This window comes from Coregonus lavaretus (genome assembly GCF_964263955.1).
Source record: "Coregonus lavaretus genome assembly, chromosome: 33".
Taxonomy (NCBI): domain Eukaryota; kingdom Metazoa; phylum Chordata; class Actinopteri; order Salmoniformes; family Salmonidae; genus Coregonus; species Coregonus lavaretus.
This window is the reverse complement of record NC_140020.1, coordinates 14,800,531-14,824,769: the sequence shown is the minus strand read 5'-3', so window position 1 is coordinate 14,824,769 and position 24,239 is coordinate 14,800,531. Positions and strand designations below refer to the sequence as shown.

At 41.7% G+C, this 24,239-nt stretch overlaps 1 pseudogene across 1 annotated transcript in view; it reads right to left on the bottom strand.

The window, feature by feature from the left end:
* Positions 1 to 1,652: 1,652 nt before the first annotated feature.
* Positions 1,653 to 24,239, bottom strand: part of LOC311108151 (protein broad-minded-like) — a 42,918-nt pseudogene continuing 20,331 nt past the window's right edge. Inside the window, exons 13-29 of the transcript XR_014615893.1 lie at positions 23,308 to 23,476; positions 20,955 to 21,034; positions 20,661 to 20,799; positions 19,722 to 19,809; positions 19,355 to 19,473; positions 17,918 to 18,037; positions 17,404 to 17,492; positions 14,780 to 14,902; positions 14,345 to 14,453; positions 13,710 to 13,795; positions 12,462 to 12,578; positions 8,751 to 8,834; positions 6,549 to 6,618; positions 5,977 to 6,092; positions 5,256 to 5,410; positions 4,088 to 4,228; positions 1,653 to 1,787 (exon numbers count right to left, since the gene is read on the bottom strand). The product of XR_014615893.1 is annotated as a protein broad-minded-like (transcript). The remainder of the gene's footprint in view (positions 1,788 to 4,087; positions 4,229 to 5,255; positions 5,411 to 5,976; positions 6,093 to 6,548; positions 6,619 to 8,750; positions 8,835 to 12,461; positions 12,579 to 13,709; positions 13,796 to 14,344; positions 14,454 to 14,779; positions 14,903 to 17,403; positions 17,493 to 17,917; positions 18,038 to 19,354; positions 19,474 to 19,721; positions 19,810 to 20,660; positions 20,800 to 20,954; positions 21,035 to 23,307; positions 23,477 to 24,239) is intronic.

Below are 24,239 nucleotides of genomic sequence, written 5' to 3'. Positions count from 1 at the left end.
TCCCCCTCTTTTTATAACGAAGGCCAAAACTCCTTTCAAAAGTGTTTTCCCGCGATTGAATTAAGAATAGTTGTGCAATGAATGCTTGTTGTCAGAATACATGTTTCCCTCCTTTGGCTCTCGCAACTTGAATGCGCTTCGAGAGGAATATTTATCTCGCATAGAACACACAACATGCGACAAGGTAAATAGGTAAACTATTATACTACGGGGTTGTCTGATTTTGTTTTAATAACAATATTACATGGCAAAAATAGCAGCACTGGAAAGTTACATCCTGAGGGTTAAAGTAAAGGCTTTGAATTACTTTACCAGCAGCTACAGTAAGCTACACACCACTGTCTGAGTTGAGCGATGCGGCGCATTATAGACTATTTAATTCCTTTCATCTGAACATCGGAGTGCCAGCAACAATCATGCATGTCAATTCAGTGCACACAGTATAACAGAGAAAATAAAATATTTGAGAATTCATTTATTTGGGAATTTCATAGAACATACATGCTTCTATCTGTATTAGGCTATGTCATCTCCAACTGATTTTTATTGCGGATCTACACTCGTCTCAAAAACGACCTCTCCAGAATTCATGACAGAAATCCATCGCAATGACGGAGAACTTTAACCCCTGTACAGGTGTGTGTTTGAGTAGATTGAAGCTCTAAGGCAGACCTGTTATATATGTTCAGGAGCACATTCACTTACTCACCCTGTCAAAACCAGAGCGGGCTGTCGTGATAAATGTGGGATTAGCATGAAGAACATTCTACTTAACGGAGTGACATTTCTTACTGTTCCTTCCTGTTCCAAGTTCATAATGGCAATCTTTGTATGAAAAGCCACCCAAATGACCAATGCAATTGCCTTGAGTCTTTATCACCCAGAAAAGAGCTGTAAACACCATCAAATGTGGAAAACGTGAAGAGTGAACAGATACGAATTAATTCAGCAAGTTAGGTAAACCAACTGTACTGTAGCCTTGCTCCTATTGTTACTGTGAGAGAGAAGTAAGCAGGGACTGGAATGAACATTTTGGAAGGCACTTTAGAAAATATCTGGGAGCAGTTCTTTGAAAAATCCCAGTCATGTTGGCAGAGAACCCATGGCAGCATTGTGTAGTGACAGGCAAGTTCTTTTGAATTTTGAGGAACAAAGAGAGGCTTTATTTTCCATTTGATTCACCGACAATGCTTTTTTAATTTGTGTCTTCCACCACATTGAGCTGCAGAATGACATCCAGAACAATTGTAACAAGTAATTTCCATTTAAATGTTTAATTGAGATGAAATATAGATATACTCAGCAGCCGCGGAGACGTACAAAACCCAACAAACCCATCCGACTGTCTGTCTAAAACGGTTCCCCTATTGTTCAAAGTGTGAACCTCAATGAGCATTTACAAAGTAGCATGTTTCAAACTTTCGAAGTTGAACCAAGGACAATGAGAAGATTGCATAAGCATGTTTCTGTCTAGCTGTATTTGATGCAAAACGCTACAATTCATCACACGAATATCTCCAGAGACAGCCAAAACATAATCTTTTATTCAAACTATCAGTCTGTTGATGGAGCAGGGACTCAGTTGTTATCTCTTGTAGACGGATTCACTAGCTCTAGCTGTATGAAAGCTACTGTACTCTATGGAGAGTGTCTCAGTGTTTCAGCGCTTTGCAGTGCACCAGGCAGTGTGACTGACAGCCAGCCAGACTCACCTTAAGGAAGACCTGCAGGTCCTGGGTCTGCGTGTGCTGCAGGATGTCCTGGCGCAGGTGTTTCAGCACGCCCACACACGTACAGTTGAAGTCGGAAGTTTACATACACCTTAGCCAAATACATTTAAAAACAGTTTTTCACAATTCCTGAAATGTAATCCTAGTAAAAAATTAGTTAGGATCACCACTTTATTTTAAGAATGTGAAATGTCAGAATAATAGTAGAGAGAATTATTTATTTCAGCTTTTATTTATTTCATCACATTCCCAGTGGGTCAGAAGTTTACATACACTCAATTAGTATTTGGTAGCATTGCCTTTAAATTGTTTAACTTGGGTCAAACGTTTCGGGTAGCCTTCCACAAGCTTCCCACAATAAGTTGGGTGAATTTTGGCCCAATCCTCCTGACAGAGCTGGTGTAACTGAGTCAGGTTTGTAGGCCTCCTTGCTCGCACACACTTTTTCAGTTCTGCCCACAAATTATCTATAGGATTGAGGTCAGGGTTTTGTGATGGCCACTCCAATACCTTGACTTTGTTGTCCTTCAGCCATTTTGCCACAACTTTGGAAGTATGCTTGGGGTCATTGTCCATTTGGAAGACCCATTTGCGACCAAGCTTTAACTTCCTGACTGATGTCTTGAGATGTTGCTTCAATATATCCACATCATTTTCCTTCCTCATGATGCCATCTATTTTGTGAAGTGCACCAGTCCCTTCTGCAGCAAAGCACCCCCACAGCATGATACTGCCACCCCGTGCTTCACGGTTGGGATGGTGTTCTGCGGCTTGCAAGCATCCCCCTTTTTCCTCCAAACATAACGATGGTCATTATTTTTGTTATTTGTTATTTTATTTTTTTAGTCATTTAGCAGACGCTCTTATCCAGAGCGACTAACAGTTTAGTGAGTGCATACATTTTCATACTGTGTTTAGTGAGTGCATACATTATGGCCAAACAGTTTTATTTTTGTTTCATCAGACCAGAGGACATTTCTCAAAAAAGTACGATCTTTGTCCCCACGTGCAGTTGCAAACCGTAGTCTGGCTTTTTTATGGCGTTGTCACGGATTCTGCCGAGACTGCTCCTCCTCCTGGTTCGGGCAGGCTTCGGCGTTCGCCGTCCCCGGAGTACTAGCTGCCACCGCTCTATGTTTCGTTATTTGATTGCTTTTGTCTGTCTGTTACACCTGTGTCCATTTGTGTGTTGATTACGTGTCTTATAAGTTCCTTGTTTTTGCACTAGACTGATTGTGTGTTGTTATTGCTGCCACTTTGTCAGAGCTACGTGTTTGCACTCTGTTTTGTTTCGTGTTTAGTGTTTACGCGTGTGCGTAATTTTCCCTCGCCTCTTGGTGTTATTCGAGGTCGGGTTTTTTCCTCATATTCTTTAGACTATTAAAGTCTGTTGGACTTAACCTCTGTGTCCTGCGCCTGACTCCTCCACCACATCCACATCGGTTCTAGTGACAGGCGTTTTGGAGCAGTGGCTTCTTCCTTGCTGAGCGGCCTTTCAGGTTAGTCGATATAGGACTCATTTTACTGTGGATATAGATACTTTTGTACCTGTTTCCTCCAGCATCTTCACAAGGTCCTTTGCTGTTGTTCTGGGATTGATTTGCACAAGTACGTTCATCTCTAGGAGACAGAACGCGTCTCCTTCCTGAGCGATATGACGGCTGCGTGGTCCCATGGTGTTTATACTTGCGTACTATTGTTTGTACAGATGAACGTGGTACCTTCAGGCATTTGGAAATTGCTCCCAAGGTCTACAGTTTTTTTTCTGAGTTCTTGGCTGATTTCTTTTGATTTTCCCATGATGTTAAGCAAAGAGGCACTGAGTTTGAAGGCAGGCCTTGAAATACATCCACAGGTACACCTCCAATTGACTCAAATTATGTAAATTAGCCTATCAGAAGCTTCTAAAGCCATGACAGAATTTTCTGGAATTTCCCAAGCTGTTTAAAGGCACAGTCAACTTAGTGTATGTAAACTTCTGACCCACTGGACTTGTGATACAGTGAATTATAAGTGAAATAATCTGTATGTAAACAATTGTTGGAAAAATGACTTGTATCATGCACAAAGTAGTCCTAACCGACTTGCCAAACCTATAGTTTGTTAACAAGAATTTTGTGGAGTGGTAGAAAAACAAGTTTTAATGCCTCCAACCTAAGTGTATGTAAACTTCTGACTTCAACTGTATGTGGCTGTGATCTTGAGGAAAACTTATTACACTGTTTCATGAAAACTCATTTCTATTCCATTTCAATGGTCAAATCCTTGGTCAAAATAGTCACTAAGGGTCTCCATTTGATTATAATATAATCCTGTAAAAACAGTGGAAAGTGAATGGACAGAGGGTGATATTGTACCTGGGAGGGGGTGCACCCGGATATCCCGAAGGCAGAGAAGACCAGAGGCACTTCAGACTTCAGCAGCATCTCTACATAGTGTGTTGTACATGAGTAGACTAGATAGATGCCAGACTGAACAATCTCCAAGGGGAGGTGAACTTAAAAGGCAAATAAAATAAAATATTTACAGAGCATAGAACTTTAACTATAAAAGCCCAGCTCTGTAGGTTAATATCTAAAAGTGTGAAAATAAAATGCAGACACAGACTGCTGCTTTGTCTGATTTTCACTCATCAATTTCCTCAAAACAACAGAATTGTCAGAGCCTGAATGCTTTAGAATAATGCAGTATGTGTGCATGTGTTTACTGGGTACACTGTCAATTTGCTACTACTACTTCATTACCTGTCCCTCTGCTTTCCTAGGTATTGACAGGATCGACCACATCAAATTTACAGAGGATTGTGCCACCGCTGTTTAGGAATTCTCCCTCATCGACGACATGGTGTGCTTACTCCCATCTGTCTGCATACATCCTGATTTGCATGCACTGCTGCTCGGATGGCAGAGCCATAGGAACTATAATAATTTGTACAAACTCATCCACGGTAGCATTACCATTTCCAAGACATATTCTTAGCCCTGAAACTCTATTAACTTCAGCGTATTCACCATCATCTGCAGAGAGAGATTGCCATTTCCACATTTTATGGGAACAATGGTAATGACTATGCCACCATAATCTCATCATATTCACCATTTCCATCAAGAAAACATGAGGCATTAAGAATCCCTAGTCTACACAGTTACAAATGATAACATAACTCAAAACGTGTACAATTTGGCTCGTGGTGCATAAATTGGGGCGAGAATATTTAGCATTAAAATGCAACTGCATCTTTCCAATGCACAGCCATACAAATGACAGTATTTCATAAGAATCCAATTGCAGCAGGATTCAGTAGACGCTCCCACCAAATGAAAGAAGTGTTTATCTCCTTATATACTTTTAACCGCCCTCTTCCTTGATTACTCCCTAACCTGCATGCAAATGGAAGGCAGGGAGAGACAGAGAAGAGACAGCAGATGTAGAAAGGAAAAACAGCTAAGCTCTATTCGTCAGACTGGAGGCCTCTTGGTATTCAGTCCCTTCCGGGGAGATTGAGGGGTGGGCTGCTGGACTCACCAATCCGAGGAGCCTGGCGGGCCAGAGGAAGGCCGATGTGAGCAGGGTGGAGAGGTGGAGGAGGAGGTGGAGGGCTCTTTCCATGTCTCCAGCCATGATGAGGAACACAGTGGAGGCAAACCAGTCGTGGCCGGGGTAGGCTCCCTGCAGAGTGTCTGGTGGAGGGGAGTCAAAGTGCAACATCTAGGACTGTCTGACTGGCCCCCCCCAGCAGAACAGCCAGACCAGGGGTAATGTCAGGGACAGGTCCACTACAACAACCACAGCATCTTACCTAGGGCACCACAGGTCAGTCTCAGTAGGCAGCAGGAGAGAGGGGTTACAGATTGAGGGGGCTGAGGCTGGACGCAGTGGGCCTTCTCAATGTGATTGACAGGCACACACTGCAGGGGAGTGGAAGCGGCCAGTCATGATGCTAAACATAGAAGTATGAATCTGAATTTAAAACAGAGCATAACAACGAGAGGCTCTTACCAGGGAATAAAGAGAGCAGTCTCGGCAGAACTGCAGGTATCACTCTGTTGAGGAAAAGGTCCGTTTCTAAAAGCCTCTGAGTGTTCACGATGTGTCCTTGAAAAAAGACAGGTGTAAAATATATATTCTACCTCTGAGGGAGAATAATAGAGTTATCACTTTACTGACCCTGGAATAGTCAGTGGAGGCTAAGTCAGTCCCTTTGTGATTCGTACGGTTGTCAAACAGAGATAGCTGATAAGGATACAAAGCTCCGATGTGAGTTTGGCTCTCTGTTGAGAGAGGAGCTCTTAGCAATGCCTCACCAAAAGACAGAGGTCCTGCTCAGAGTCATCGCTCAATAACATCAGATATCTCCCATACCTACAAACAAACACAAACCGACACAAATTCAACAGGGCTCTACTGATCTTATGGTGGCCGTCGTCACAAAGACATCACAAAGTAGGTTAGAAAATATTCAGGATTCCAGATCACACTTAGACTCATTTACTCAACATATTATGAGGTGTGCAATCAGAACAATTCGGGTTTATATATGGATATAATTAGCCCAAACGAGCCTTGTTTTAATGCTCAACTCTTCATTAACATATTGCCAAAAGACAGTATGAAATATCTTAAAGGAGTTCATAGAAAGTTTAGCTATTGTTATAGAATGTCTCTGTAATACCGCTGATCACCGTATAATTCTGTAATAATTGTAGTTATCTTTATTGGTCATTGAGTACCCCCTCTGAGAAAATGGCTGGTGCTTACTGGGGGGATTGAAACAATGCTGTGAGGTTCAGACAGACTTTGAGGATGCAGACGGCGTACCTGAGAGAGGCCTGAATCCCCAGCTGGTCCACAGACGACAGGCTGCCAGCCTTTACGCCGCTCTCCGACGCTATAAAACAGGCAATAAAGGAACAGGAAATTACCAGGGGTTTACACAATCGTGCTCCCCAGCCATTAATACAAATTTAAATTCAATGACTGCGGCAAAGCAAAGAGAATGTGGCTTTGGCAAAGCTCGCTCATCTGGTGAAATGACACAAACCCTAATCACACCTCTTTGATACACTGCAGAAACGATCAGACGAGCGATCTGTATTCATCATAGAAACCAATGCATGCTTTAATTGAGAAAATGACCTTGATGAGAGTGAAGTATACCCAGACTGACTGCTGCAGTTCTGTGGAAACTACTCTCCCCTCCTTATTAATGTCAGCGAAGCCCACTTCCTGATTGCAATTACTATCTGATGGAGATGAATGGCTTCTCTCTCCCATCTGCCATTGTTGCCTCTTGATAGATGAGTCCGTGAGAAATGCCTGGGAGAGATGTGGAGGAGCTCACAGGGTTAAGGCTCCAGCAAATGGCTCTGCTCCGCACAATGGCAGCACCTCAACTTGAGCAAATCTCTGCACCTATTGTTGATGTCAATCACAAGCCATGACAGGAGAGGAGAAGAGAGCCAACCCACACTGGCTAGGACAGCTGCTCCCCTGTGGGCCATTTGGTGGGAGGAATAACTTGACAGAAGAAATTAGAAAAGGGGAAAACAGGGCATGGGAGTGTGTGTGTCTGAGGGGAAGATGGAGTTTCTTTTGCCTTTTTCTATGATTCACAGCCCAAGAGTACAGCTCAGTTCTGATGAGCATGTCTCACATAAAGAGACTCCAGTTTTCGTTTGGCCTGAGTTAAACAAGCGAAGCGGAGAAAGAATACATTCTGAACATACGTGGTATTGATCCAGACGTCAGGACTCAAACACCTACAGGTCTCAATGAAACACTGACTGACTTCTACACCTACAGTATTTTACCAAGTCAACCATATATTATTACACATTGACTAACAGAATTGTACAGGAACACATAAAGGAACATACATAAGGGAAGGGGTCTCAACGGTTACAAAGGTATGCTATTAGCCTCTAGGTTTGGGGAAACCATCAAACTAAGCTCCACGAAAACATGAAAATAAAGATTTCAAATCAACACCAATGGCTTAGAAATGACAGACCATCATTGTCTGGACTGAAGTTACTGAAGCTAGCTCCCATCAATAAATAATGGGCAACATTGAGGTCTCGGTGGACCCTGAAAACGTTGGTGTGTGTTGATAGAATTATGAGGCCAATTCGGATGAAAGAGCACCAAAGCACTGAGGATCCTTTGAGCTTCAAGGGAAAGTTAAATACTATAACTAGTGATGAGATGGAGAGAATGTGCTTACAGTTTTCCTGAGTGAGGCCTCCACTTGCTTCACTGAACAGTAAATAACCTGCCTTTGGACTTCTGGACAAAGAGCCAGATGTTATGATGGAGCACTTTGTACAATATAAATAATACATGCAAAACGATTATAATACTGGGGAAAATAACAATATTTGAGTTGCATTTAAAAGGTTTGGTTCTATTTAAGTAGTGGAGGCTGATTTGTCCTAACATTAGATGTCCACACAGATGAGTGACTCATCACTAATTAAAACACAGTTAATTATAGATAACAAAGCTGTGAAAGTGACAGGGATGGGAGCGTTTGTTCTATCATTTGCTCTTTACTTTTAATTGATAAAAGTGTCAACACCGGAATAACTTCAAACCAAAATTCATAAAAATTGAAGATGTGATGAATGCAGTTTATGAATAAAGAACAAAAAGTCTGCATGAAAAGTCTATTTTCTAAATCATTATTTTCCCTGGGAGGACGGGGAGGTCTACCGACATTTCAGTAAGGCAGTTTGGGTGGGAGACTGGGAGTGCCTGTCGGGGTAATATCTCCATTGTCATTCCTTTATAAGATAAAAGGGCCCGGCGCAGGGGACACACCTTTCCATATCAATTAAATGTAAAGGTCAGAGGGAGATAGGTTTCTGACATGGTATGGAAGCGTGTCGACATCATAGGGCTAAGGCATGTTCCTGCCAGACATGCTCAATGGCAGAGAGTCTCTCTCTCTCTCGCCCACCAGGCCCAGGTAGACCCTGAGGGGCTGGGAGGGAAACAGTAAGCTCCTCAGCTCACACTGACCTTTGTATTGTACAGGCAGGAAGAAACGCTCTGACAGCGAAGCAGAGAGGTGCAACACAGCCTTCTCCAATAGATCAGCCAGGACTGGGGAGGAGACAGGAAACACACATCACAGAGGCCTTTGAAAAGCCATTTCTCTTCAATGCTACACCAGGCAAGTACAAATTGTGCAGCCTTTACTGTACACACAGCAGGGAAAATGAGAAGGTAATCAAGCATCTTGTTGATCTATTATACGAAGAAAGGCAGCTCTGTGTAGACCATTTTTCTCAATTCTAAGCTATATCAAAGGCCTTCGTCCTGGGTGCTTCTTTGTCTCTGAATGAAATAAGCAATCAGGAAGTCTCTTACTATGTACACCGCAATCCCTTCACAACCAATAACTCAGAATGGAACTCTTTTAGAGTGACATTCAGAGGAAGCAATTGAACACACAATGACACATAATCAAGATGGTTTCAATGAATAGCAACCAATCAATGACATAAACACCCTCAGAGAGTGCAAAAGTACAGTACATGTACAGTAAATGAAAATCTTATGTGGGTAAGTTAGTCATCTTTACCGTTATTTACTGTTACCCAGGCAAAGTGATATTCTATACCTTTGCAGTTGTAGGCAGAAAGATATTGGTTCTTCAGTATGTAGTAGTCTAGCAGCACACCCAATATGGGCCTATCATTTCATCCACTGACAAATTGTTCGTCCATTTAATCATGGGAACATAATGGACAATAAAATGTTAACAAACTGTGGTCCCTGTCTGTGGTTTGAATATAAAACAGATGAGTTATAACCCAACAGAGCTATCATTCTCAAATACAGTGTAGATTGTAGCATATCGGAATGGCAAGAACATTGAAATACAGTGGGGAAAAAAAGTATTTAGTCAGCCACCAATTGTGCAAGTTCTCCCACTTAAAAAGATGAGAGAGGCCTGTAATTTTCATCATAGGTACACGTCAACTATGACAGACAAAATGAGAAAAAAAAATCAAGAAAATCACATTGTAGGAGTTTTAATGAATTTATTTGCAAATTATGGTGGAAAATAAGTATTTGGTCACCTACAAACAAGCAAGATTTCTGGCTCTCACAGACCTGTAACTTCTTCTTTAAGAGGCTCCTCTGTCCTCCACTCATTACCTGTATTAATGGCACCTGTTTGAACTTGTTATCAGTATAAAAGACACCTGTCCACAACCTCAAACAGTCACACTCCAAACTCCACTATGGCCAAGACCAAAGAGCTGTCAAAGGACACCTGAAACAAAATTGTAGACCTGCACCAGGCTGGGAAGACTGAATCTGCAATAGGTAAGCAGCTTGGTTTGAAGAAATCAACTGTGGGAGCAATTATTAGGAAATGGAAGACATACAAGACCACTGATAATCTCCCTCGATCTGGGGCTCCACACAAGATCTCACCCCGTGGGGTCAAAATGATCACAAGAACGGTGAGCAAAAATCCCAGAACCACACGGGGGGACCTAGTGAATGACCTGCAGAGAGCTGGGACCAAAGTAACAAAGCCTACCATCAGTAACACACTACGCCGCCAGGGACTCAAATCCTGCAGTGCCAGACGTGTCCCCCTGCTTAAACCAGTACATGTCCAGGCCTGTCTGAAGTTTGCTTATGTGCATTTGGATGATCCAGAAGAGGATTGGGAGAATGTCATATGGTCAGATGAAACCAAAATATAACTTTTTGGTAAAAACTCAACTCGTCGTGTTTGGAGGACAAAGAATGCTGAGTTGCATCCAAAGAACACCATACCTACTGTGAAGCATGGGGGTGGAAACATCATGCTTTGGGGCTGTTTTTCTGCAAAGGGACCAGGACGACTGATCTGTGTAAAGGAAAGAATGAATGGGGCCATGTATCGTGAGATTTTGAGTGAAAACCTCCTTCCATCAGCAAGGGCATTGAAGATGAAACGTGGCTGGGTCTTTCAGCATGACAATGATCCCAAACACACCGCCCGGGCAACGAAGGAGTGGCTTCGTAAGAAGCATTTCAAGGTCCTGGAGTGGCCTAGCCAGTCTCCAGATCTCAACCCCATAGAAAATCTTTGGAGGGAGTTGAAAGTCCGTGTTGCCCAGCGACAGCCCCAAAACATCACTGCTCTAGAGGAGATCTGCATGGAGGAATGGGCCAAAATACCAGCAACAGTGTGTGAAAACCTTGTGAAGACTTACAGAAAACGTTTGACCTGTGTCATTGCCAACAAAGGGTATATAACAAAGTATTGAGAAACTTTTGTTATTGACCAAATACTTATTTTCCACCATAATTTGCAAATTAATTAATTAAAAATCCTATAATGTGATTTTCTGGAAAAAAAATTCTCATTTTGTCTGTCATAGTTGACGTGTACCTATGATGAAAATTACAGGCTTCTCTCATCTTTTTAAGTGGGAGAACATGCACAATTGGTGGCTGACTAAATACTTTTTTTCCCCACTGTATGGATTCAGGGGTTTTATTGATTAACTATTCAAAGTCAGGAATCTGGGACTACGTTTTTTTTCCGCTCTGACCATCTGACCTGACCAGTAATAACTCTGTGTCGTATCTAGAGCCCAGAGTTTTTCCTGGTCAGACCACGTGGTCTAGAAAAACTAATTGCCCTACATTGGCATGGGTCCTCAGATCCTCAAAAAATTCTACAGCTGCACCATCGAGAGCATCCTGACTGGTTGCATCACCGCCTGGTATGGCAACTGCTTGGCCTCCGACCGCAAGGCACTACAAAGGGTAGTGCGTACGGCCCAGTACATCACTGGGGCCAAGCTTCCTGCCATCCAGGACCTCTATACCAGGCGGTGTCAGAGGAAGGCCCTCAAAATTGTCAAAGACTCCAGCCACCCTAGTCATAGACTGTTCTCTCTGCTACCGCACGGCAAGCGGTACCGGAGTGCCAAGTTTAGGTCCAAAAGACTTCTCAACAGCTTCTACCCCCAAGCCATAAGACTCCTGAACAGCTAATCATGGCTACCCGGACTATTTGCACTGCCCCCCCCACCCCATCCTTTTACGCTGCTGCTACTCTGTTAATTATTTATGCATAGTCACTTTAACTCTGCCCACATGTACATATTACTTCAAATTTTTTTACATTTTACATTTTACGTCATTTAGCAGACGTTCTTATCCAGAGCGACTTACAGTTAGTGAATACATATTTTTTTTTTATACTGGCCCCCCGTGGGAATCGAACCCACAACCCTGGCATTGCAAACGCCATGCTCTATCAACTGAGCTACATCCCTGCCGGCCATTCCCTCCCCTACCCTGGACGACGCTGGGCCAATTGTGCACCGCCCATGAGTCTCCCGGTCGCGGCCGGCTGCGACAGAGCCTGGATTCGAACCAGGATCTCTAGTGGTACAGTTAGCACTGCGATGCAGTGCCTTAGACCACTGCTACCTCAACTAGCCGGTGCCCCCGCACATTGACTCTGCACCGGTACCCCCCTGTATATATAGCCTCCCTACTGTTATTTTATTTTACTTCTGCACTTTTTTTCTCAACACTTTTTTTGTTGTCGTTTTATTTTTACTTTTTTGTAAAAAATAAATGCACTGTTGGTTAAGGGCTGTAAGTAAGCATTTCACTGTAATGTCTGCACCTGTTGTATTCGGCGCATGTGGCCAATAAAATTTGATTTGATTTGATTTGATTATAACATCATAATATATCACCCACCATTTGCTGAGACAATGTTGGACTTGGTGGTCATGACTTTACAGTATTGTCTCCTACAGGTATCCATCCAGCTCCCATCCTTCTCTGTGTCCTTGGTGGAGGCACTTATCTCAGAGTCTACAGACAAAACCAAAACACATCGCTCACTCACTGACTACCAAATGTAATCATTCATATCCTAATTTACCTTCAGGAGAGCCTATCGCCTCCATTATGCAATCAGAGACATCTTTTATTTCAGAACCCTGACCTTTTAAACAACATTGACATTGTGTCTGAATCTAAAGTGCCACCTCACCTCCCAGACTTTTGTTTAGAATTTCAATTAGCCTCTCTAGCCTTAATCTCTAATGGCAACCAATGCTTGATGTTCCAATTCAGGCTATACATTTCTAAATGCCTTGTTTTCAATGCCTCTACTGATTAAGGGGGCATTGTTTGTATTGAGTGCTGTTGAATAGCCTATTTTTATATATTTACACCACAGGCAAAGCAGAACTGTAATGAAAGGAAAGGTTTTAAAGCATTAATTAATCAGGGGAGGATCCTTGGCACCAGGTGGAGATCTTGTGGCTGAATGAACAGCATTGTTCAAGAGACTCTGTCCCTGCACCCAACTCCACAGCTAATGACAGACATGCTCACCCAAACCCTTCATATGCGAACTTCAAACAACTAAATCTTTATTGACCTATTGCAAAATGATTGCTGTATATCTAATACCCTTACCATAGTCAGACAGAAATACACTACATAACCAAACAACTCATTCCAAAATCATGTGCATTAATATGGAGTTGGTCCCCCTTTGCTGTTATAACAGCCTCCACTCTTCTGGGAAGGCTTTCCACTAGATGTTGGAACATTGCTGCGAGGACTTGCTTCCATTTAGCCACAAGAGCATTAGTGAGGTCGGGCACTGATGTTGGGCGATTAGGCTCACAGTCGGCATTCTAATTTATCCCAAAGGTGTTCGATGGGGTTGATGTCAGGGCTCTGTGCAGGCCAGTCAAGTTCTTCCACACCGATCTCGACAAACAATTTCTGTATGGACCTTGCTTTGTGCAAGGGGGCATTGTCATGCTGAAATGGGAAAGGGCCTTCCCCAAACTGTTGCCACAAAGTTGGAAGCACAGAATCGTCTAGAATGTCATTGTAATAGCCAAATCCACTAATTTGAAGGGGTGTCCAAATACTTTTGTATATATAGTGTACATGTCAACAGTGTTGAAGGAATGTTCCTCTTACCCTGTTGTCCCCAGGATGTCTTTGGGAGATTCAGTATGTAATAGAGGGCATGATGAAAACATCGGCCAAGGATAAGGGTCAATGCCCTAAAAGAGATGAATAATCATTATGTTAACATAAATGTGATCTCTCTGTTTACTACAAACTCCTACAAGCTTACGTACATCTATATCATGTTATTGACATGCCTTATTAAATAATGGTGTGTATTACTGATTGTCTGTAGATGCTATCAAATAAGTCAAATCAGAGTTATTCTACATGTGAAGATCTAGAAAGTCAATCCTCACATATGAACAGAGAGCCATGTTGGTTTACTTTCCAGATGCAGTGTGTCTAAATGTTAACGAGGTTTTGTTTAATCATCCTTATAGTTTTGTCTGTGCTATTTACATTCATTAAAGACATAGTGGTATTTAAAGCATGTCTTTCCAGGTCACTAGTTTCTGTGGCAAGTGAAGCGACTGAATAGCACAACATCCCTGGAACAGGTTCCCAGGTTGCTAAGATGAATGTTTTGTATGCAGGTGATAACATTTAAGTTTAACACACAGTTCTGGAAAGCCATTCCTTCAGTCATCAGGGCTTCCTCTGCTTGATGTTAGGCCAAGGGGTGTGAGTAGAAAAGCACTGAACTTCTGGAGGGCCCTAGGGGGAAGTCTCCTCTCCGATGGTCCTCCAATCACACTCATACGCACCAGGATGTGGTTCCTCTCCACAGACAGACCATCAATAATGAAATCTCTGAGAGAGGAGAGGGGGGAGGGGATAAAACAATGGGAGGAGAAATGAGGTGATCTCCACTTCAGACACAAAACCACCGTGCTTGCAGGCACATTTCTTTTGTGACCAGACAATTCGGACCATTTCAATTCATGACCAGTCGCAATATCCATTATGGAGGCATTCAAAATACATTTTTGGAAATGGCCTTTTCTTTACGCTTTATTTCATTTTACTGTGACAAGGCAAATGATCCATTTCTAATTTTGTCGTGATTAGACTAACGGTGGAACCACAGCCTGTCATAACATTATGAGGCACAGGAAAACAAAAAGCTTTTCAAGTACCCTTCACCAGACGATGGAACGGTGATGTTGTCCATCTGACATTGCACCAACATGTCGGAAATGTTGTACTGTGACTCCAGAAGCAGGAGGGAGTCTAGGTTGCAGCACATCACACTTAGTAATCTGAAAGTACATGAAAATACATAGATAAACAAACGTCACTTCTCATGGACATACAATTACAGATCGTACAGACTTAATCATTATAAAGTTAGTTAACCATTTGATTTAGAGTGCTTGCTCTGAAAACACATTGAGTCTAGCTGCCTACTGCCTACTAATGGACAGCATGTTGTATTTTTTCGCAGGTCTTATCAAAGTTATTATTTGTTTCTGCTCGCCTGCCTTATTGCCTTGTAGATCAACAGACTCCACAGAGGGCCAAGCCAGAGTGCTTTGCATAATAGGGAGAAAGAATCCCTAACTGAATTGTGGAAATAGATTTCAACATTAACGCAGCAGTTGAGAGTAATAAATCACGCAGGAGCGATGTGACAGGGACATTGTGCATCTGTGGAGAACATAAAACAGGCAGGTGGAAGTGAGCAGTAAAATAGGACAACCCTGGGTGTCATTGTTAAATGACAGTGATTTCCCTCTCTAATGGCTAATAATTATGTGATTTAATACCGAGCAGTCTGTTCATATCAGCCTTGTCCCTTTGCTGTGACAGTAACACAAGCCAATTGAACAGGGTTTGGGCAGCAACACAACATACTGAAGCTGTAATCAACCAAAATGCTCACAGCTGAGACCAAAGCAATCTTGGGACACTTGGAAGCAATTCAACATAGCATTGTTTCAACATAGACTCCAAACTGCAGGAATGCAAGTTATTGTAAACATGAAAAAATACCAGTCCTAGAGCAGAAAGTATTCCACCATTCAAATCATGAACTATAAGTGAAAGATTCCGTAGAAGCCAGTCAGGAGGCAGTAAACATTATAAATGTTAGTCATGCATTCAGGGAGTGAGGAGCTCCATCTTTGTTCATACCATTAGAAGGCTCTGCAGCGTGAGGGCAATTAATTATCATTACTTTAAGCATGACAACTGGGAGCCAACGTGCTGCTGAAATGAACACTGAATAAAACCGCTCAAGAAAATTACACAGCCGCAGCGTTCTGTCAACAGGAAGCCTTCCTCCTCCAAAACAACAGTCTCTTAATTGATCTATTTTGCATATTTGGAGGAGCTGAGCCGGTCTCTCCAAAGAGAATGTAGCTCAGACTCTTTCATCTGCAGTCTCCGCCACCGCGCCACCCTCCCCGAGACACCAACACTGACTTGCCCTCCCTCTGACTAGGGCGGCCATCGCTAAGGATTCCCTTTGACCTCACAACCTGAGTGGCCCCTCTTGCAGAGAACAAGCACTGAACGCACGCTGCTGCGTGTTCACATTCAAAACAGCAGAGAGGAAAAAGTACAGGGGCGATATGTTAAAATACATTAAGGGTTGTGTTATTAAACATTATAGAGACAGCACTTTGAGTGATCTGGTTAAGCAAGGAGAGGTGCGAGTCGTTGCCGTGATGGAGCATTCTGTCAAAGCAAGATGATTAATTTCTGTGATGCTGTGAACTGTCATCATGCCCCCAGTGTGATGGGCACCTTCAGACATTCAGTTTGACGTCCACTGGAAGACAAAATGGCTTTGTGAGTTCTGAAGGCTGTCCATTTCCCACCTCATCCTTCACTGTTTACCATTCATCTAAAAATCTAACCTTTATGGTTTCAACGAGTTTCAGACAGAATGAACTGTAACTAGATTCTACAGTTATTTTCAAGACGTAGCTGTTGTGTTCACTTTGGGACATCAGTGCGGAGAAACCCTAACAAACTGTGAGCTAACACCCACTCAAGCCGGTTCTTCTCCCTGTGATGTCCCGCCAGCCACTCCAGCGACACACTGACGACTGTGACAGTTGTTGGGAGAAATGAGGACATGAGGAGGGACAGTGGCTCAGTAATAATGACCTCTCCCCAGAGAGACAAGACAGTGAGGCAGAGGCCATCCAGTGACATGTCTATAACCACTAGAAGTGTGGTTTAGTTCAAGTGAAAGCACCAGCTGTGTTAACACTGAGGAAAGCTGGTGTTTGTTTGGAGTGTGTGTGGAATACATCACCCTTTCCAAGATTATTCTCCAGAGAGGTTAAGCTAACCAAAAATATGTGAGCAATATAAGCAAAATAAATTGTTCACATCAAATCATGTTTAGAATAAGAATATCCTTTGTGGTAGCTTTAACAGCCATGGTGGGGTCTTATCTGTAGCAAATGCTTTAGTTTTATATTAATGAGTCTTCTCTGTGTCTAAAAGAGTGACTCAGTACAGCTTTAGCCTTAATTCAACTAAGAATGCTTTTCAAAGAAAAATAAAACATACATGACTCAATTCTGAGAATAGCTATTTTCATATAGTGGAATTATTCTATCAGGCAGTCCATGTTGTTTAAGCATAGAGCAAAGAGTCAATCTCATATTGATCAATGGGTGAAGGATGTGTGTGTGACACAACAGGCTAACCAGATGGTAAACCCCACAATGAAATGCACTTCTGATTTGTGCTCCCGCTCCCCATTCATTCTGAAAGGAAGATCGGAGAACAGAATTCATCTTACCTCAGGCCAAACGTGTGAGATTGCTCGTAGTTGAACAGTGAATGAATTTTCACATCTGAATTCATGACAATCAGCCTATCAATCAAATCTTGTGGCAAAGAGGTACAAAACAGAGTGAAAATTATGTGAAAGGTAGATAATTAATTCTTACCTAAATACTGATAACGTGCAGTAGTTATTGATTTGGTTATGTCTGTAGAAGCACACGTAAAAAAATGTTACGATAGCCCTGTTTGAACACAAACAGAGTAAGTATGCCCTCCTATGGTAGAACCTGGGACTGCAACCACATTTAAAAGTACCACCTTATCTTTCATATTGGCTGTATAATCTAAACTAAACATTCTTCTCTTTCACGTTTTCACATATTTTAAACAACACATGTTATTTATGTGTAGCATCATCTGAACAAACTGATGTTAAACCGTATCCAACCTAGGAGTCATACAAGTGTATGTCAAGTCAAGCGTTCTCCTCGTAGTGTGTGAGGGTCAGTGTTGAGGTCAGGACTCACTGTGATGGAGGTGGGCATCTCCCTTAGGTTGTACTCAGCCTTTTTGGGCAAAGGCTGCTGTCCTAAGAAATCTCACACAGCATGGGGGGAGGACAGCAGGTTGACCAAGGACAGAAACGACTGGGGAGCAGGAGGGGTCGGGCAAAACAGTCAAACATCATTTTATTGTTCTGAAAAACTAAGGTAAAGATTACATGAGTTCGGCAGCAATTGTTTTTGTTTCTTTCCTACATTCTATCTATTCAAACGGCTTACAAATTATTTTTGGGGGTGAATAAGGAATTCGGTCTCTAGAGATTTATTCAATCAGTCTCTAGAGATTTATTCTGCATGTAAATAACCTATTTCTTCTCAACAAAAGGATGACAATTACATTCACATCTACTACAGACATTGTGTATTGCTGAGAGTGTATCAGAGGACTGACATATTGATAGATCACCCTCAAACTGATGCAGAGAACACCAACTGTGAATCCATGAGTAGATTACTTCCTGTAGATTGGTGAATACAAAAGACCGGATTTAAATAAAACATCAGAAAACAAGAGCTAGGCTATTTATCTATCAGATACCGTTATTGACATTACATTTTATATTTTAGTCATTTAGCAGACGCTCTTATCCAGAGCGACTTACAGTTAGTGAGTGCATACAATTATTTAAAAAAAAAAAAAATTATACTGGCCCCCCGTGGGATTCGAACCTACAACCCTGGCGTTAGACCACTGCGCCACTCGGGAGACTATGTAGGGAATAACTCGCACCAAAACAGATCTAAAAACCCACATTACTGTCATTCTTGCAGGTCTGGTGTCTGTTGTTTTTATCTACGGCTGGGCTGGTTCCTATCCTGTCTGAATATGGTATAGACCAGGGCTAGGCAATCATTTTAGCTCGAGGGCCACATCGGGATTTCACAATTTTTCGGACCGATTTGTTTGTCAAAAGCAATTTGTGGGCCAGAAAAAGGGCAGTTATTTGAAAACGCATAAGTCCATTATAATTTCTACATACTTTTTTTGTATCTAGTTTTAGACATTCAAGAGTGGCCTGGAGTGTTTTTTAACCCAAAATAATAATTTCCCAAAACAGATTGAATGGGCAGTATGTTGCCCAGCCCTGGCACAGACCTACCATTCACACACAGCCTTTAACCCATCCACCATACAGAGCTAACACAACAGGGACAATACTCATAACGCCAACGTCAATCAGAGCACTGCTCACTGACATCTGTCAACTCAGATCAGACATTCATCCTGTTTATGAGCACTCTGTTGGTCTCTGTAGTAAGTCTGACCTCATGACCTCATAAGAAAGGCTGACTGAGTATGTCAAGGCTGAGTTGTCCTGCTGATTGTCCTCAGGAGGTATCATGAGGAAACCATGGACGTTGAAGCACACAGAACTGTAGAAAACTGAGAAGATAATTGACCTTCAGACAGCTCCTGTTTATGGAGTCCATGCGAGTGGACTTGGGGTGAACGACCCTCACATCCTCTCTCCCACACTCCAGAGCCGACCATAACTCAACCACTATGGCCTGCATGAAACCTGCCAGGACATACTGAGGTGTAATTCATGTGTATGGTCCCATGTAGCTCAGTTGGTAGAGCATGGCGCTTGCAACGCCAGGGTTGTGGGTTCGATTCCCACGGGGAGCCAGTATGAAAGCAAAAAAATGTATTCACTCGCTAACTGTAAGTCGCTCTGGATAAGAGCGTCTGCTAAATGACTACAATGTAATGTGCAATAACTGTATTTTCAAACTGCTATCAGTGCTGTCATGAAGTAGCTAGTACCTGAGCTGTGTAACGCCACCACGCCAGGGGCTGTTGCTGCTACCTGTGTCACCATCACACTGTAGCCAAACTTCTCACATCGGCTTACCTGGAGGAAAGTGTTATAACAGATTAAAAGTAGGCCATGATTGCTATTAGCCAAAAGCTATTTACTATCTCGCATAATCAAAAAGTGTGTGTGTGTGATTCATCATTCTTTGTGTGCATTATATTTGTTTATTATGAAAATGGGAACACATTAGTTAGGCCAGAGGCATTCTTCTATACTCTGGGATATCGAAATGGCACTCAAGTGTATAAATATATTTCTGTTAATTGATTTTATGTAAATCTCTAGCTGGAACAATTGATAGAATATAAAGATAAAAGTAAAACAATAAGTGGAAAATGCATGTAAGACCTACAGGGTTATTAAGCCTCAGATTCCAAGCACATTTTCACCACTATTGTGGATGAATCAAAGTAATGGGCATTTACAAAAAATAGGGCTAATAGCTGAAATGGAAGATTTAAAACATTTAGAAACGTAAACACAAATTGATTTAATGTGTAAAGATCCTTAATTAATTACAAAACAATGGTGTGACTTAAAAATAGATTAGTTCAATTACAATATGGAGCAAAACGTATGCAAAACAAGGGAGGTAATTAAAAGAGCATGTAAACAATTCTAGTCAATTAAAGCAGCAGGGATTTCTGCCCAGGTTTGCAGTATATGATGAAAACACTGGGCAGTAAGGGTACTTAAAGAGAGACTATATAATACATCTAAATAAGTGTAATAGTACCAGCATATAATATACATACAGTACATAGCTGGGCGTAATAAATACTCAGTGGGGAAGTGGACTTAATTTTGCCTATTCATCCCTACCATGGTGTTGTTATTCAATGCACATCACCAGTAAGCAATAAGAGTTGATTATAACGTGGTAATACCTGCCGTTTCTTGGTGAACCTGGAGAACATGTAGGTGACACACTCATTGATGGCTCCAGTCTGCTGGAGGAACAGCAGGCCTTTCGGAGTGGCAGAAAAGTTCAGCAGGTTGTCCAGCAAAGTCTCCTCCCAAACCACTCTGTGTGAACAGACAGCAGAAGGAAAGATTGACGGGGAGCCTCATTATTTATCCTTCTTAACATGCCAGAGGGGTGACAAAATAAAATCACAACATAATTATCATAGATACACAGGCACCATTTGCCTGCAGGGGGAGACACTAACAAAACTAACATATTCTGCAGCTCTTGAGAGGATGTGCCAAGGATGGCTCTGGGAACCGGGGTGGGATCGCTTTCTGACAGGGAGCTCGTCTATGATAGGGAGAAAATAACTTCAAAGTGGTCCTTTGTTATTCACCCCTGAACCCGTACACTGAACTTCAATAATGAGGAGTTCAGCAGTGATGTTAGGGGCTCTGCATCTCATTCCTCCAGCCTTTCTACCTTCCTCCATAGGAGCACAGGGCTCACAGGGATGAGTTATTAGCAGAGTGGAGAAAGTTCTCCTCTGTTCTCCTCCACTGCCTGTCTGACACACGATATCCCTCACATAACAATGAACTTGGGCAATATCCCACTGGGCACAAACTTGTTGAATCAACGTTGTTTTAAAGTAATTTGTAAATGTATCGTGATGTGGAATCTACATGGAAAATACATTTGAAAAAAGTCATCAACTGTTGTTTTGAGGGTGAAATTTCAACCACAGGATTTGGTCACCATGGTAACCAAATTTTTACAGACAAACCTTGTGTTAAATATATTGAATTCGTACCTTTAAAACGTCAGCTCTTCAACGTTATATTTACTATCAGAAGAAAAAAATAGGCTGGCCAGCACCTCCTATCCAGGGTTTTAACCAAGCCCAGTCCTGCTTAGCTTTTACATTTGTCACTGACTATTACCAATGTGCTATCGTGAGAATGACTGTTGAGAGATCTCCACTTAAAAACGAAATAGATTCACTGTTGCTATCGAAGTCATTCCAAATGGTAGGTTTAACAGAGCAAATTAAATGTGACCATACTTTATCACTCATATCATCAATGATGCTATTTAGGCCTATATAGCATTTGCAAAGTCATCAACAGCTATTGTTTCAATTAAACACAGAGTTCAACTAAAAATAGACAATAACATAGGTCTAGGGTTTCAAGCTCTGGTTGAATTAAAATGTAATGATATTTAGTGATATCAGTGGTGGAAAAAGTACCCAATTGTAATACTTGAGTAAAAGTAAAAATACAATTGCTGTAATCATCTGTAAAGAAACTCGAACGGCATTGATCACTTGCACCATGTAGGCTACTTTTAATGTAATCTCAACTGCAATCCAGGTCATTTGATTCCGCTATTAGATGAAGCACAGTGATAACACATTAATCTGTTGTATAAATAAACAAAATATCTGACATTGTATTCCCATTTGAACTTTGCTGTGCTTTTAAATGGCTGAAAGCGTAGTGATAACGGATTTAGGTGACAACTAAACCAAAAATCAGACATTGTTTTTCCATTGGAATTTGGTTATGCTTTAGATGGTTGAAAGCAGAGTGATAACACATTGGGAATTCAATTAATTTTTGACTGTCTTTTTGAGTGAGTGAAACTGAATATACAGTGGGGGAAAAAAGTACTTAGTCAGCCACCAATTGTGCAAGTTCTCCCACTTAAAAAGATGAGAGAGGCCTGTAATCTTCATCATAGGTACACGTCAACTATGACAGACAAATTGAGAAAAAAAAATGCTGAAAATCACATTGTAGGATTTTTAATGAATTTATTTGCAAATTATGGTGGAAAATAAGTATTTGGTCACCTACAAAAAAGCAAGATCTCTGGCTCTCACAGACCTGTAACTTCTTCTTTAAGAGGCTCATCTGTCCTCCACTTGTTACCTGTATTAATGCCACCTGTTTGAACTTGTTATCAGTATAAAAGACACCTGTCCACAACCTCAAACAGTCACACTCCAAACTCCACTATGGCCAAGACCAAAGAGCTGTCAAAGGACACCAGAAACAAAATTGGAGGTTTGGGATCAACAAAACACATCCTATCCATCATAAAGTATGTTTTTTGGTAAATTCTCAAAAAGTTATTCTGAATATTTTAGAGGGGCGACTCAGGAGACTCAGGTAAAAGGAAGTGTATTGTTCAGATGTTTTCCACACCCAGAAGACTGTAGTAGGGTGGAGTTTGATATGTGAACGTAGGTTAAGGATTATGTTGAATTGCTATCAATAAAGGCGTAGACGATGGCTCATGACAGCCAACAGCATATCATACGTCCTAGCTGGCAAATGAGTAATCAAACTAGCAAAACTGCTGATAAACGTATCCTAAAACACTCCATTCCAACGTAACCTTTTATTGGTCGAGAACTTGCTATAGTAGTTAACTTTAAAAATTTTACTGACGACAAAGCCAATGAAGAGTTGCTTTGAGTTACTGGGTCTCATTTAGCTAAAAGAACTGCACATAACTGCAATTTGTATTGCCAAACTCACAACAAAACAAAGTACTGTAGTTTAACTGTAATATGATGGAAATATTGCTCCTTTTTGGTAGAGTAAAAACACTACCTTTTCCCAGGCTGCAGCGATGCACTCATACAGGCCATAAGGCCTGAGCACCTGCAGTCCTTCCCATGTATTGTACATCTGCCGACACACAAAGATGAAGGCCCTGCTCACACCAGGGGATGTATCTGCCTCCTGTAACAATGGCAGCTCTTTAGCCAGATCAAATAGCCTGATTGAGTACATGATCCACCTCATACTGGTCCACCATTCAAATGTTCACTTTTAAGTAACAAGCTTTGATGTTTTGGTATCAACAATCAAGAACTAAAGGCTCAGTGCAATCAAAAACGTGATTTTCATGTGTTTTATACAGTGCATTTGGAAAGTATTCAGACCTCTTCACCTTTTCCACATTTTGTTACGTTACAGCCTAATTCTAAAATTGATTAAATAAATCTTTCTCCTCATCAATCTACACACAATACCCCATAATACAAAGCGAAAACAGATTTTTCTACAACTTGATTGGAGTCCACCTTTGGTGCTGTACAACTTCATCAACAAGCTGGCAAACTAGCTACCGTATGGCCATTCAAACAAGCTTGTACTAGGCTGCTAGCTGGAGCAAATTTGCTCAGCTGATCGAGCATGGTTTGCCATAGTAGCCAGTGCATCATAGCTACCGAGAGCAGAGTGATTTTCAGAATAAGGAACTAGTGTTAAATGGATGAGCAAAATCTAGATTTTTAGAGAGGAGTTCCACATCCTACAAGACAGATCGGTTGATGGACGAGCGTCGCGTAGGAGTGACGTCATCTGACGTGAGACAATTGTAAGAGCTTGTAAGAGTGCCTGAAATTTCTGCCAGTTATAGTTTGGCCTGCCTGGTGACATCACCAGGTGGTAAATGACATAATAGACCAATAAGAAAGAAAGTTCCCAACCTCTCTGCCAATAACAGCTAGTTTTCCGTTTTCCGCTCCACACTCAGA